General features: G+C 49.3%; 3 long non-coding RNA genes across 13 annotated transcripts in view; 2 read left to right on the top strand and 1 right to left on the bottom strand.

Moving 5' to 3' along the window:
• LOC128348764 (uncharacterized) overlaps positions 1-12,832 on the bottom strand; it is a 210,995-nt gene that overhangs the window by 179,580 nt on the left and 18,583 nt on the right. The gene's annotated exons all lie outside the window — the stretch shown is intronic.
• Positions 2,256-5,729, top strand: LOC128348765 (uncharacterized). The gene is made up of 3 exons (XR_008318311.1): positions 2,256-2,495; positions 3,558-3,691; positions 5,168-5,729. It is a non-coding gene; the product is annotated as an uncharacterized LOC128348765 (long non-coding RNA).
• On the top strand, positions 5,853-9,042 carry LOC128348766 (uncharacterized). The gene is made up of 2 exons (XR_008318312.1): positions 5,853-6,545; positions 7,921-9,042. It is a non-coding gene; the product is annotated as an uncharacterized LOC128348766 (long non-coding RNA).

Below are 12,832 nucleotides of genomic sequence, written 5' to 3'. Positions count from 1 at the left end.
GCTTTATCAGCCAAAGCTGATAAAAAGCACTGCTGGCCATTGCCTCCATGTAAGATATCAGGGGGAAATTTGGGTCCACAGGTTCTCTCAGACTATGTACCCTTTCTTTCAAGGGGAATGTAATTCTATCCTGAACAGGCAGATCTAAACCATTTCCTAAGTTCCGACTTCCTACAATGAGTGCTTCGATATCATTTGGATTCAGCTTCAGTTTGTTCTTCTTCATCCAGCCCATTACCAATTCCAGGCAGGACTTTAGGGAAGTCAGGGGCAGAGCGAGGATGCCAGTGGCCTCTGTTCAGCCTACCATGGGTCACAAACCCCACCCCATCTGGCATCAGACACAGGGGGCATGGCCATTTTAGCAAACAAGGCTGCACACCCCAATTGTGGGTAAACTTTGGCAGGCACCACATGGCCAGGAGCGCCTCTGCCTGCTTGCAAAAGCAGAGATACGTTTTCCAGCCAGACTGGGAACCCAGTGCTGGCTGAAGCTTTTAAAAAACGGAACCATGCAGGGAGAGGCACTCCCAGCCACGCTACAAACAGCCAAAGTTTCCTTCCAAATGGAGTACGTGGCCCCATTTCTTAATGTGGCCATACCCCCTGCATCTGACATCAGATGTAGGGATGTGGTTCAGGCCACATCCTCATCCTCCTCAGCTATTCCTCTGCCTTAGCCCAACCCCATCACAAACAGTCCTATTATTATATTATAGTCCAAGTTGTAAGAAACTTCTTTTCTGCTGTGTACCTGGCTACAGGAAAATGTGAGTGTGCCAGGGAACCCTCCCCCATCCCAGTGGTGGTCGGTGAGCCTTGGGACAGGTGGGGTGGTGGGAAAGGGAGCAGAAAATTTTGAAAATGAGGGACTCATCACCAGCATCAGCAGCACGGTGGGCCTGGCACCTGACCCAAGATTCCATACTCTCATCCAGACCCATGCTCCGCCCTCCAGCTGGCCAGTGGGCATGCATGGCCACACCCCTGGCTCTCCTTGAAGACAGAGACAAATGCTGAACCAAAGGAGAGCATCTGCCCATGATTTGGAATGCTGGCTGCCAGGTTTTCCAGACCATGGAAAGAAACTCCCCCAGGAGGTTTTACAGACAGGACTTTATGCTGTGGGGTATCCAAGGAGCGAATCTACTTTGCAGCAGATTTGAGAAAGTTTAATCCAGGGGATTAGGTGGAGAATTCACATAGCCCTTGGCTGCTCTCCTACACACATCAAAGACAAACTTTGGAGCTTAACAAAAACATCAAAGTTTTTTTCAAAAGCCACTGGAAATGGCTTATTATTTAATTGATTATTTTAATTCAGACATACCTTGGGCTAAGCCACAATTCGCAGCCTACCTTGGCGGGGGGGGGGCGGAGAACAGGACGGACAAAGCTCTGTCTGTCCCAGTCCCTGACAGCCCGCATGGAGGTCAGGTTAAATCCAGCGAATATGTGGAATGGCACAGTCCAATCAGGAGTGGATTTGGGGGGGGAAAGCTCTGTCTGTAAAACCTACAGGTACAGCAACGCATTTGCCTCTGAGACAAATACTGGACTTGGGAAGAGCTCACGATGGAGCAGGTTGGCATGGTGGGTGGGTGGGGTAGCTTGTGGATACCTGTACCCTTTGTACCTGGGCGCACGGTCTCTGTACAGTAATGACTGAACAGGGCTCATATCTTACACATGTACTCTGTTAAGTTACACTTTGGTCAAAGGCTATCTATATTAACCTTGTAGGAAATAAATCAGGAACAAATGAAGAATCTGCCACTTTTCATATTTTTAGAAACTGAATGTTTACCTTTTAGTGTTCATAGCTTGCAAGATTCCCCCTTTTAAGCCTACATTCCAGTAGGCTTATGTGCTTACCCAGCCATGTGTGTGTGTGTGTGTGTCCCTATCAACTTTGCAGTGCCTGGACCAATATAAAACAAATTGGGTACAGTTGTAGGGACACATAAGGACACCTCGCCAGCGTAGTTTCTGTTATCAACCACCCCAATTCAAGATGGTAGATGCGTAAACGTTTGAGGTGCAAGTGGGCTAACTTGTGAACTGCCCCAGGTGGTATGACAATATGATAAATAAATACAGTATTTTTTAATTTAGATTTTAAACTTGTGGTTCTCAATGCTTTGGGGAAACTGCCTGCTTTCTAAGCAAGCCTAACTGGGGTTTTTGTTTTTTTTCAAACTCTTTGTTCTCTTTCTGGCATCACCCTTTATGACATCACCTAACTGTCCTCTTAACTGTCAACTGCTCAGAAGTTTCTTGGGAGTCAGTTTCTGGGATCTGGGAGAGTAGCTGCTTCCTCTCTTCTCTGCTTTCCTCTGACAGGGTTAGCAGAACGTTTATTCTCCAGATGCAGTTAAAGGCTTCAAGGACCCCAACAGGCAACTCCTGGGCACTTTCAGCATCCTGCCAGGGGAGTCATAGACATCATGATGGAAGGGGCTTCTCTTCTGTGCTGTGGCCCATTTCATCAAGTGGTGAGTTTCAAGGGAGCCCTGCCCTCCCTCTGCTCTCTTTGGAGGAGACTAAGGGGGTTTCTATAAAGTTTGCTTTATCTGCTAATAATAAGACCCCTGTTAACCAGACCAAGAGGCACCATTTAACAATGAGACTCTTCCGTTGGCACATGGAGAGCAATTGTCCCTATTTAGTCCAACACAGTGCCCCTTTCAGGGTCTCCCTTGTGTCAAAATCAGCCTTGCTAAATGGGCAAAGAGGCACCTTTGTGGGTAGTTCTCATATTTAGTGGTGGGAGGGGAGCAACTGTCCCAATTCAGCACCTTGGCTGTTGCTGGTGTCGTGTGTGGGTGTGTGCATGCTTGTGAGTCATTTAAAGGTAAAGTGTACCATCAAGTGGGTGTCTTTGTGGTTGTCTTTGGTAGAATACAGGAGAGTTTTACCATTGCCATCTCCCACGCAGTATGAGATGATGCCATTCAGCATCTTCCTATATCGCTGCTGCCCAATCTAGGTGTTTCCCATAGTCTGGGAAACATATCAGTGGGGATTCGAACTGCCAACCCCTGGCTTGCTAGTCAAGTTATTTCCCCGCTGTGCCATTAGGTGGCTACTGTGAGTCCTTTGGGGACAAGGAAATCTCTTCAGGCCTTCTTGTGGCATACAGTTTGAACTTCACGCCTGCCCACTGAGCAAAGCACCACTTTGTGAAGTGGTGACTCTCTTCTATTTAGCAGGATGGGGAGCAACGGTCCCCTCATCAACCCAGCCTAGCATCCTTCTGGGGCTACTGCTGGTCTCCCTGCTGTGCCACTACATAGACTGTGTCCCAGTTCCCTTTGGGATCGGGAACTCTCTTCTCATTCCTTTGGCAATGTAAATAACGTTGAGAATCCTTTTTGGTTGAAAATAGCATATCAACATTTGTAATATTTGTGGATCATGAGTGTGGCTGAAAAGAGTTACAAAGTCACACAGTCCCTCCTCCCTGCTCTTCCAGGCTGCACACCACCCAGACCCGGGAACTGTGGGCTAACTGCTTACACAACTGGATGTATCTGTTTTTTTCCTTATATCTATAGAAAAAGAGGCTCCAAAACAGGACCATGACTGATTTTGGGGACAAGTGGTGTTTCCTTTGATCTATCTGGTGTAAGGACAAGATGTGTAAAGATAAAGCAAGATCCAGCAAGGAAACAGTGGACTTTGAAAGAAGGTGCAGTAGTCAAGAAGAGAAGAGGAGTATCCAGGAGGGGAAGGGGTACAAGAAAAAGAGAACCTCACTGGGCAACAGATGGAAAAGGCGTAGCTGGGTTGTGGGGTGGATGACAAGAGAAGAAAGGCCTACTGGACAGGAACAGTCAGTGAAGGCATGGGAGCAACCAAGCCAACACGGACACTTGCTAAGGAGGGATCCTTACAGCTTCCTCAGAAGACCTACAAGCAGTCATTTTCTCTGAGGAGAAGGGAGAACCCCTTCTTCCTCCTGCTGGAGCCTCCTGTCTTCCCTGATTGGCCAGAAAAGATGCCAGTCAAGATATTCTATCTTCTGATTGTTTGAGGGCTACCTGACTCGGCATCTTCTGGTTGAGTCTGTATGACCAGGAGCTCCAGGCGGCACTTGAGCCGAGCAGACACAGCTAGAGGGGAGGGTAGTTGGGCACCCATCCACCCAAAGACTAAAAGAAAAGGTTTGCAAAATAAATAAATCCAGGAGACACCTGGGGAAAAGAGGCAGCCTGGCAGGCTAGGCAGCCACAGCCTATAAAAACAAAATTACCCAGGCACACAGCAGCAGACAGCAAGGCGCAGTTTGGGGCTGCCAAAGGGGAAGTGGGGGGGAGGGATCTCAGCATCCCAGTTATCAAAGGCACCGAGGACTGTTGCAAGTCAGAAGGCGGGGGGAGCCACAAAGAAACCAAATTTAAAACCACAGCAGCACCCAGTTAAACCCACTACTACTAAGGCTGTTGGTACAATTTTAAAAATAATAGAAAAATAAGCAGTTGGCAAGGGGAAAAGGAGAGTAAGCCAGACACTGGCACAGTCTCTCTGCCACCACTCTCTGCTCTGCTGCAGTCTTCCCACTCTGATATCCTCTAAAAGAGTGTGGTTCACTCTGTTGAGCAGCCCCTTAAATACACTTTGAAACTGCCTCCTTTTGGCTCCCCCCTCCTCCCTCCCTCCCAGCCAGTGGGGGCACAGTGGCTCCTGACAACACTTGATTTTGTATGATGACAAGCCCACCAAGGGACAAGGACATCAAAATTCAATTGGAAGGCAATGCCAGAAAACCAATCAGCAAGAGGTAAACTCTATAACAGCCCTCCAAAATGGTGCCCACAATCACTGCTCGAAACAGCAAACCACTTTGCATAAAAACCGGTTGGTTCTAGGTTGATCTCGAAGACGACCCCTTTTTGTAGGGTGTTCTGTGGTGAGAGTGAACTGCTTGAAATGCCTCTTTTCACAGCAAACCTTTTCACGGGCAAGTCATTCTGTACATCCCTAGTTAAAACTGAAAGCCATTAAGAAAATAAGTCATTTAAGTAGCAGGCCCTTGAATGTAATGCTTTATTTTGGTATTTGGTTTTTGTTTTATTTGAGAAACTGCTTAGATTGTTTTCATGGATAGTACTTAGATGTAATCAAAAGCTTTCTCTGTTTTGTCATTTTCCTTCATGTATGCCAGAAGGACCAGGCTGGCCATATACTGCTTCCCTGCCCTGAGGGAAATCCAATTATCCACTTCAAAATGAAATATGGCACCATTGAATAGACTAGTTCAGAAATAAGAATGGTCCTTATACCAACTTTAGTAATTAAGGAGATAATGACATGCTGGCATTTTAGGAGGACCTCCCCTCTACTGCAGCCAGCCCCAAGACGGTCCCACACACACACACCCTTCTGCAGCCAGAACCAGGGCAATACCACACCCCTTCTGCAGCTGTACCCATTTCAGTCCTGACCACCCTTCTGCAGCCAACCCCGGGACTGTCCCACACCCCCCTTCTGCAGCCAGCCCCGGGACTGTCCCGCACCCCCCTTCTGCAGCCGGCCCCGGGACTGTCCCGCACCCCCCTTCTGCAGCCGGCCCCGGGACTGTCCCGCACCCCCCTTCTGCAGCCGGCCCCGGGACTGTCCCGCACCCCCCTTCTGCAGCCGGCCCCGGGACTGTCCCGCACCCCCCTTCTGCAGCCGGCCCCGGGACTGTCCCGCACCCCCCTTCTGCAGCCGGCCCCGGGACTGTCCCGTACCCCCCTTCTGCAGCCGGCCCCGGGACAGTCCCGCACCCCCCTTCTGCAGCCGGCCCCGGGACAGTCCCGCACCCCCCTTCTGCAGCCGGCCCCGGGACAGTCCCGTACCCCCCTTCTGCAGCCGGCCCCGGGACAGTCCCGCACCCCCCTTCTGCAGCCGGCCCCGGGACAGTCCCGCACCCCCCTTCTGCAGCCGGCCCCGGGACAGTCCCGCACCCCCCTTCTGCAGCCGGCCCCGGGACAGTCCCGCACCCCCCTTCTGCAGCCGGCCCCGGGACAGTCCCGTACCCCCCTTCTGCAGCCGGCCCCGGGACAGTCCCGCACCCCCCTTCTGCAGCCGGCCACGGGACAGTCCCGTACCCCCCTTCTGCAGCCGGCCCCGGGACAGTCCCGCACCCCCCTTCTGCAGCCGGCCCCGGGACAGACCCGCACCCCCTTCTGCAGCCGGCCCCGGGACAGTCTCTCCCCCCCCCCCCTCTGCAGCCGGCCATGGGACTGTCCCACACACCCCTTTTGCAACTGGCCCCAATTCAGTCCTGGCCCCTCTTCCACAGCTAGCCCCAGTTCAGTCCTGCCCTGCCCCCCTCCTGTGATTTCCCTCAGGGTAGGGATTATAAGGCTGGCCGAGAAATGAGGAGAACTCCTGCAGAAGTTACTACAGCCAGTAAATGCAAGGGAACTGCAGAATCCCAGGAGTATGGGGCAGCTCTAGATGGAGGATCTCCAGTCACTGACCCAGGAGTGGAAAATGATGTTGAGATTAACGCTCTCTTACCCAAGGACTTGCATCATGGCTGTACCAAGGTCAAAGTCAGTATCAGTTACTGTTTTTGTATTTCTGTTTTTAATTTGCTCAGTTCCTTTCCCCGTTTTTCCCAATTTGGGTGCAAAGACTTGACAAACCCAATTGGGGGATGGATCCTCAGAAGTCTTGGATGTGGTTGTGTCTGGGGAGCAAAGGGGCTATGCAGAAGGGATTGGCAAGAGAAGGAGGAAAGTGTCTTGTGGGCGGGGGGCAGGGTACGAGAAAATGAGACCCTCACTGGGCAACAGAAGGCAAAAGGCCCACTGGGCAGGAACAGTCAATAGAGGCGTGAGGGGAGCAACGAAGCCCACGCAGATACTTGCTAAGAAGGAGTCCGTACAGTTTCCTTAGAAGAACCACAGACATCCATTTTCTCTGAGAAGAAGGGAGCTTGCTTCAATTGCTCCTTCCTCCTGCTGCAGCCTCCTGGTGACACATACACCCCCGCGCCAAAACATCAAGCTATCCTCCTGTCTGATTTGGGAGCTATCCAAGCACTGCCCACCCCTACCCCCAGAGGGAAAAGGTAAAAGACAATAAGAATACACAGGCTGTGGCAATCAGCCTGGTAGTAGTTTCTCCTGGGGTGAGGGGGTGGGCAATGCTTAGGGGAGTACCGAAACAATCAGACAGGATAGCTTGACTGCCACTTATTCTGGCCAACCATGGAAAAGAAGCAGCTACCACAGCAGGGAGAAGGGGCTGAGCAAGTTCCTTTCTCTTCAGAGAAAATGGCACTTTTGCTCTCTTCTGCTTAAGTGCCCCTTCTTAACAAGAGCTTCATTTTGTTGGGGGAGGAGGGCACACAGCCTCCATGCCCTTACTCAGCAGCCCCCAGTAAGAACAGCAGACAGCCAAAGCCAGGAGAAAAGGCACAGAGGAACCCAAGGAGCTAGTCATGGACCACCTGAGGCTCTCCAGCTGTTGTTGGACTACAATTATCATCATCCATAGCTGCTGGTGGAGGAACTACAGCTCCCATCACCCCATCACAAGAAATGGTGGCCAGGGATGATAGAAGCTGTAGTCCAGTCATCCCTAGCCAACACGCATTGTGGCAGGGGGTTACTGGAACTGTAGTGCCTACAGCAGCAGCAGGGGGTGATGGGAGTTGTAGTCCAATGACAGCTAGAGAGCCTCAGGTTGGCCAGCCCTGCAATAATTAATATAGTCTGCCGGTGCAGAACCCCATGTGTTTATGAAGAAAACCCAACACATTTTGGGCAGCAGCTCTTTGGCAGGGGGCTGGATAAAGACATCAACATGAAACCAAGGTAGTTGAAACCAAGGGTCATTGAGAAAATGACATTTAAGTCATAGCAGGTCTGCCATTCTGAAGCTCACACTTGTTATCTTTTTCTTCTCTCTCCATCCTACCAGCAAAGAAGCGCTTCCTGGACTCCCTCTTGGCATTGTTATCGAGGCAAGTGCTGAGGGCAAACTCAGCCAGGTCAATACACATCAACACTGTGACAAATCTCCCCCTGTGGGTGAATGGAATTGTGGGCCCTAGACAAGGCAGGAAGAGGTTGAGGAGAGCAACCCTGCACCAGATTCCCAATCCCATTCTGGCTAGGTTCCCAAAAGCCTTAAGTCCATTCAAGGTGTTGGGAGAAGAACCCACCACCAAAGGATTCTTCTGTGTGGAAGGAAGGATAGTTCTCCTTACAGCGGATGTTTTCCTTCACCTCTGAGGCAAAAAATCGCCCCTTCTTAACAGGGAGGCATGGTTGCACCACAAAGCTTCACCCCGGGAGTGGAAGCCACACCTTAGTTTACGGAACTCCTTTCAAACTAGTTTCTAAAGTTGTGGCCTGTGTTTGCAACCCTTTCCTCTGCCCCATCTCTTGATACTGAGCATGGGTGCAAGACCTTCTCCTAGCACTGCATGCAGTGTAGGGTGCTGGTTTGCAATCCATTCCTGGCAGGGTATAAGAAACAAGTCTGGAAAACACAGTGGGCCATGCTGTGACTGCATCCTCGGTAGGGATGTTCCTGAATCGGCACACCTGACCTGGGTGAATCATTCGGTGCCTCTCTAATGAGGCGCCAAAATGATCTGAGCACATCCCTTATTCTCGGTCCGTAGGGCTATCCAGCGGGATGAGGGCATGCTAATAAAAGCAATCCCCAACCTCTGCTGGCTTTCTGCAGGAACACCTTGGCATCCGCTCATGCCCCCCGCCCCTGGCGACAGTGTGGGATTAGCTGGCCGCCTTTTGGGGCCGAGTAGGAATTTTCCCCATCCACCCAGATTGGCCTGGAGGTGGCTGGTTTTTTGCCTACTCTACACTGTTGCACTGGAAGGGGGTTTTAATCTGGCCAATGTTAGGAGCGTTGCCTTTAAATAGAGTAGCCCCTTGGTCACCATCATCATGATGTCAGGTCAGAGAAGGGGATACAGTGCTGCACCCTAGGGGTGGCAGCTGCACTGTGGCTTGGCTACACTGCAGCTCTTTGTTGAAACTAGGTTAATAAAGTTACTGCCCTAGTTTTAACCCATTTCCTGTGTTGTGTCATTTATTTGGGGGTATGGGTGCAAAAGAACTTCATGACAGAACTCTTGCAAGATGTTCTCAAGTAGCCCTGAGTAGGATCTTGAGAGCCACAAAGACAGGCTTTGCAAAGAGGCAGGATCCACTAATCAAAGAGAAGCAGGATTGCTCCTTCTGCCCTAGCAGCGCTCTGCAAGCCAGGCCTATCCTCCAAATCCTCCAGACGCAGTAATTCCGTTTGTTGGTCCTAGACCACCTGGCAATCAATTTCATGAAGTTAAATGGGCAAATATTATCAGATTTCAGTCTGTGAGCACTGCAGAAAGAAAGAATCTGGTGATTACTAGTAGGAGCCCTCATGAATGCGTCAAGAACAAGCCATGCCAGGCTAATCTCCCCTCCTTTTTCAACAGAGTTCCTAGTTTTGTAGAGTATGGAGATGCTGCAGCCATTGTTGTATGTCTTGATTTCCACAAAGTGTTTGACACAGCCCCTACAATCTTGTGGAGGATGTGGCCAAAACCTCCATTTTGTTGTACATGTGCTTGTTCTTCATTTTGATATGTATAAAATGGCTGCCTGTCCCCCATTTTGTGTTAAGAGTTCCTTATACAAAAGGTTAAGCAACCTTGGCCTTTTATCCATCTGAGGTTTGTTTTTTTCTGTCTGGAGGTCATTATGTTCCATCTGGTTTGTATATGCCACGATTGGCTAATCCAGAGGAGGTGGGCTAAATTTCGGGGATAAAAAAGGGGAAGTGGGAACAGCTACAGCTAAGGAGCAATAAGAGCAGATGAATCTCAAAAGCCCAATTCAGATGTTAGGCTGTATGAGTGTACAGATGTGTGGTACAGATGTGACTAGGTTCCTGGATATACTGAACCTGGATACAGGCCCTTGGTACAGAAAGGATGTAGGGCCATCATATAGGGCCAGCATAGAGGATAATCATGGCATGCACTTATTGCATTATCATTTTTCTCCTTGCTCTTATGGTTATTGTTCTTAAAACACTGAAAACGATACTGTTTGAAATGGTCCTCCTGCCCCCTGCCCCCACTTTCAAGTAAAAACTTAAGCTTTGGTAATAAATGGTGGCAATAAATTCAATTGGCAATAAATGGAAGTACTGTCATGAATGTGATTAAGCATATTGGGGTTATTCCTTTTGCACACGGTTAATATGCTCCTGTATTCAATGAAACGGTGAACTAGTTCTCTTATTGACCACTGATGCTATGCTCTGCGACTGGACTAAACTACCTCTCCTGATATTGTTTTTCCTAATGACGTCAGTATTACCATATTAGCCTTATAGCTTTCTTTTCCGGTGTGACTCCATTGAGAGTGCTCCCGATATGTTGTTAACAAATCAAGTTCTTATCTGAATTTTCTCTGAAATTAAACTCTCTCAAATGGTATAAAGGCCTCCACTCATTAAAGAGATACCTAGTGGATTTTCCCCACTTTAACACCCACATGGAAAGCTTCTGCAATTATTTGAAAAGCAGTTTCATATGCGCTAAAAGAATATATTCATATGCCCTAAAAGAGCTTTCTGGCTTCTTATGCCAGTTTCTTACCTAATTCGTCCAGTCTTACAGTTTGCTGTTCCTTCCAGTGTTTTATGGCATCTCATTTTGGGAATGGGCCATAATGCTGTGCATAGAGATCAGATCTGTATCTGATCTGATACCGATCAGATTAGGGAGAGAAGGGAAGGTTGCATTCCTCCCCTCCAAACAAACACAGAGAAGTCAGCAAAAGAGCAGACCAACAGCCAGCCAGCCTGCCTGCTCTCTTATCAACATGGTGATTGGATTTCTTCTGCGTAGTGTTTTATAGCTGCTTCCCTCATACACACAAGGACATTTTAAGTAGATTTAACTAAAGGTTTATTCAGCAACAATTCCATTTTCTCCTTCCCTTCCCCTCCCTTTTCCTCTTGACTCCTCCCCCACACTCTCTACAGGACCCACCTTGGGACAAATGTCCAAAAAAACAAACAAACCAACTGCAAAATATTACTGAATAGAATACAACTCTCCTTGCACTGTGCATTGGTATCCCCTCTGTGCCATCTGCTGGGATATCCAACTGAATGTGGACTCGTTCCTGAACTGATTCTGCAGTTGTGACTGGACACTTTCCATGAACACCCCTGCGGACTTTCTTGCCTCCATCCCCCGCCTGGCTGCTCTCGGTGATGGTACCAGTGGCGATGCCACTAGTAGATGGTGAGGCGGTGGTGGGAATGCATGGCTGGTGCCAACTTCCAGAGTGGGGGGCGTGGGTCAGTAACCTGTTCTCTTCACGTGAGTGAGAAGGGGGAGGGAAGGAGGTGTCTATCGCATGTGCAGAAGGCCACCACTGCGTGGGAGGGGTGTGTTCATCAACCTCACGTGGAGACCAGCCCTTAATGCTATTTAAAAAGTAACAACTTTGCTTTGCCCATTAAAGCCTTAATATAGGCATTGTTCGCACAAGCAGCTGCCAGCCAGGAGATAACACCAAGGACACTGGGTATGGACAGTGCTGAAAGATTCATGGATGGGGTTGTGGGGGATATGTCTGGCCATGCAAGCTGCACAGGAAAACCAAGGAGCCACGTGGGTGGGTCGTATCTGAACCTTTTGGGGTTACCTCGTTCTGTTTTGTTTTTTTTGGGGGGTAGCCCCTCCTACCCTTATTGACCAGCCACCACTGATTAAACAAGTAGAATCAATGCCTAGAAAGTGTGAGCCATAAAGCTAAAAGGTAATCACCTAAAAGTTGTAGAATGCTTTACATACAGCATAATGTTTTATGGAAAACATAATGTTTTATGTTTTTATTCCTCCGCCATCACCCCATACCATCCCACTTTCAGGTGTTCATAAATAAACTTGTGGCCAGTGGGAAGGCAATGTAAAGCCACGGTTCCTTGAAGGCTGCCACTGAAACAGAGTCCCACCCCTCCAACACCACTTGACCATCTTTTCCTCCCAACTCTCTCCTGGTAGATGGATTCACATTGGCCAGGAGCCACATTTGTTAAGTCTAGCAGACCAGAATCAAATAGCACATAATGCATAGCACAAGCGCTGTGGGAAGCGGGAGGGAGAAGCTCGCATTGAAATACACCAGCACGGATACCCCCGTCCTAATGAGGGGAGGACCGGGGGCAATGGAGACGTGAGTGCTAGGAAATGTGCCCTATGATTTATGCTAAAAGAGCTGCATGTCTTTTGATCTGCCAGTTCTGGATGGGGTCTCACTTCCTCAGAAGCAACAGGTATGCAGCTCCTGGACACAAACCTCTCCCTGGTGTCCCAGGTTGAGGCAGTGGCCAGAGGTGCCTTTTATCAGCTTCGGCTGATACACCAGCTGCGGCTTTCTTGAGGTAAATGACCTCAGATCAGCACTAGATCTGCTGATCACCTCCAGACTTTATTACCGCAATGCGCTCTACAGGTATGTGGGGCTGCCTTTGTACAGAGTCCAGAAACTGCAGTTGGTCCAGAATGCGGCAGCCAGGTTGGCCTCCGGGTCACCTCAGAGAGACCATATCACTCCAATCTTAAAAGATCTACACTGGTTGCCGATAGATTTCCGGGCAAAATACAAGGTTTTGGTTATAACCTATAAAGCCCTAAGCAGCTTGAGCCCTGATTTTGTTGTGCTTTGATGTCAAAAGATGAAATATTTTTCTCTCATGAAGCAACAAGTAAATGCTTCCCTGTTTCGCCTAACTCAGCAAAGAGGCACCTTTTAAAATGGTGATTCTCTTTATTGAGCAGGGGGCGGGGAGCAACAGC

This window comes from Hemicordylus capensis, chromosome 3 (genome assembly GCF_027244095.1).
Source record: "Hemicordylus capensis ecotype Gifberg chromosome 3, rHemCap1.1.pri, whole genome shotgun sequence".
Lineage (NCBI taxonomy): Eukaryota > Metazoa > Chordata > Lepidosauria > Squamata > Cordylidae > Hemicordylus > Hemicordylus capensis.
Note: the sequence above shows the minus strand (reverse complement) of the source record. Positions and strands in the feature narration are given on the sequence as shown.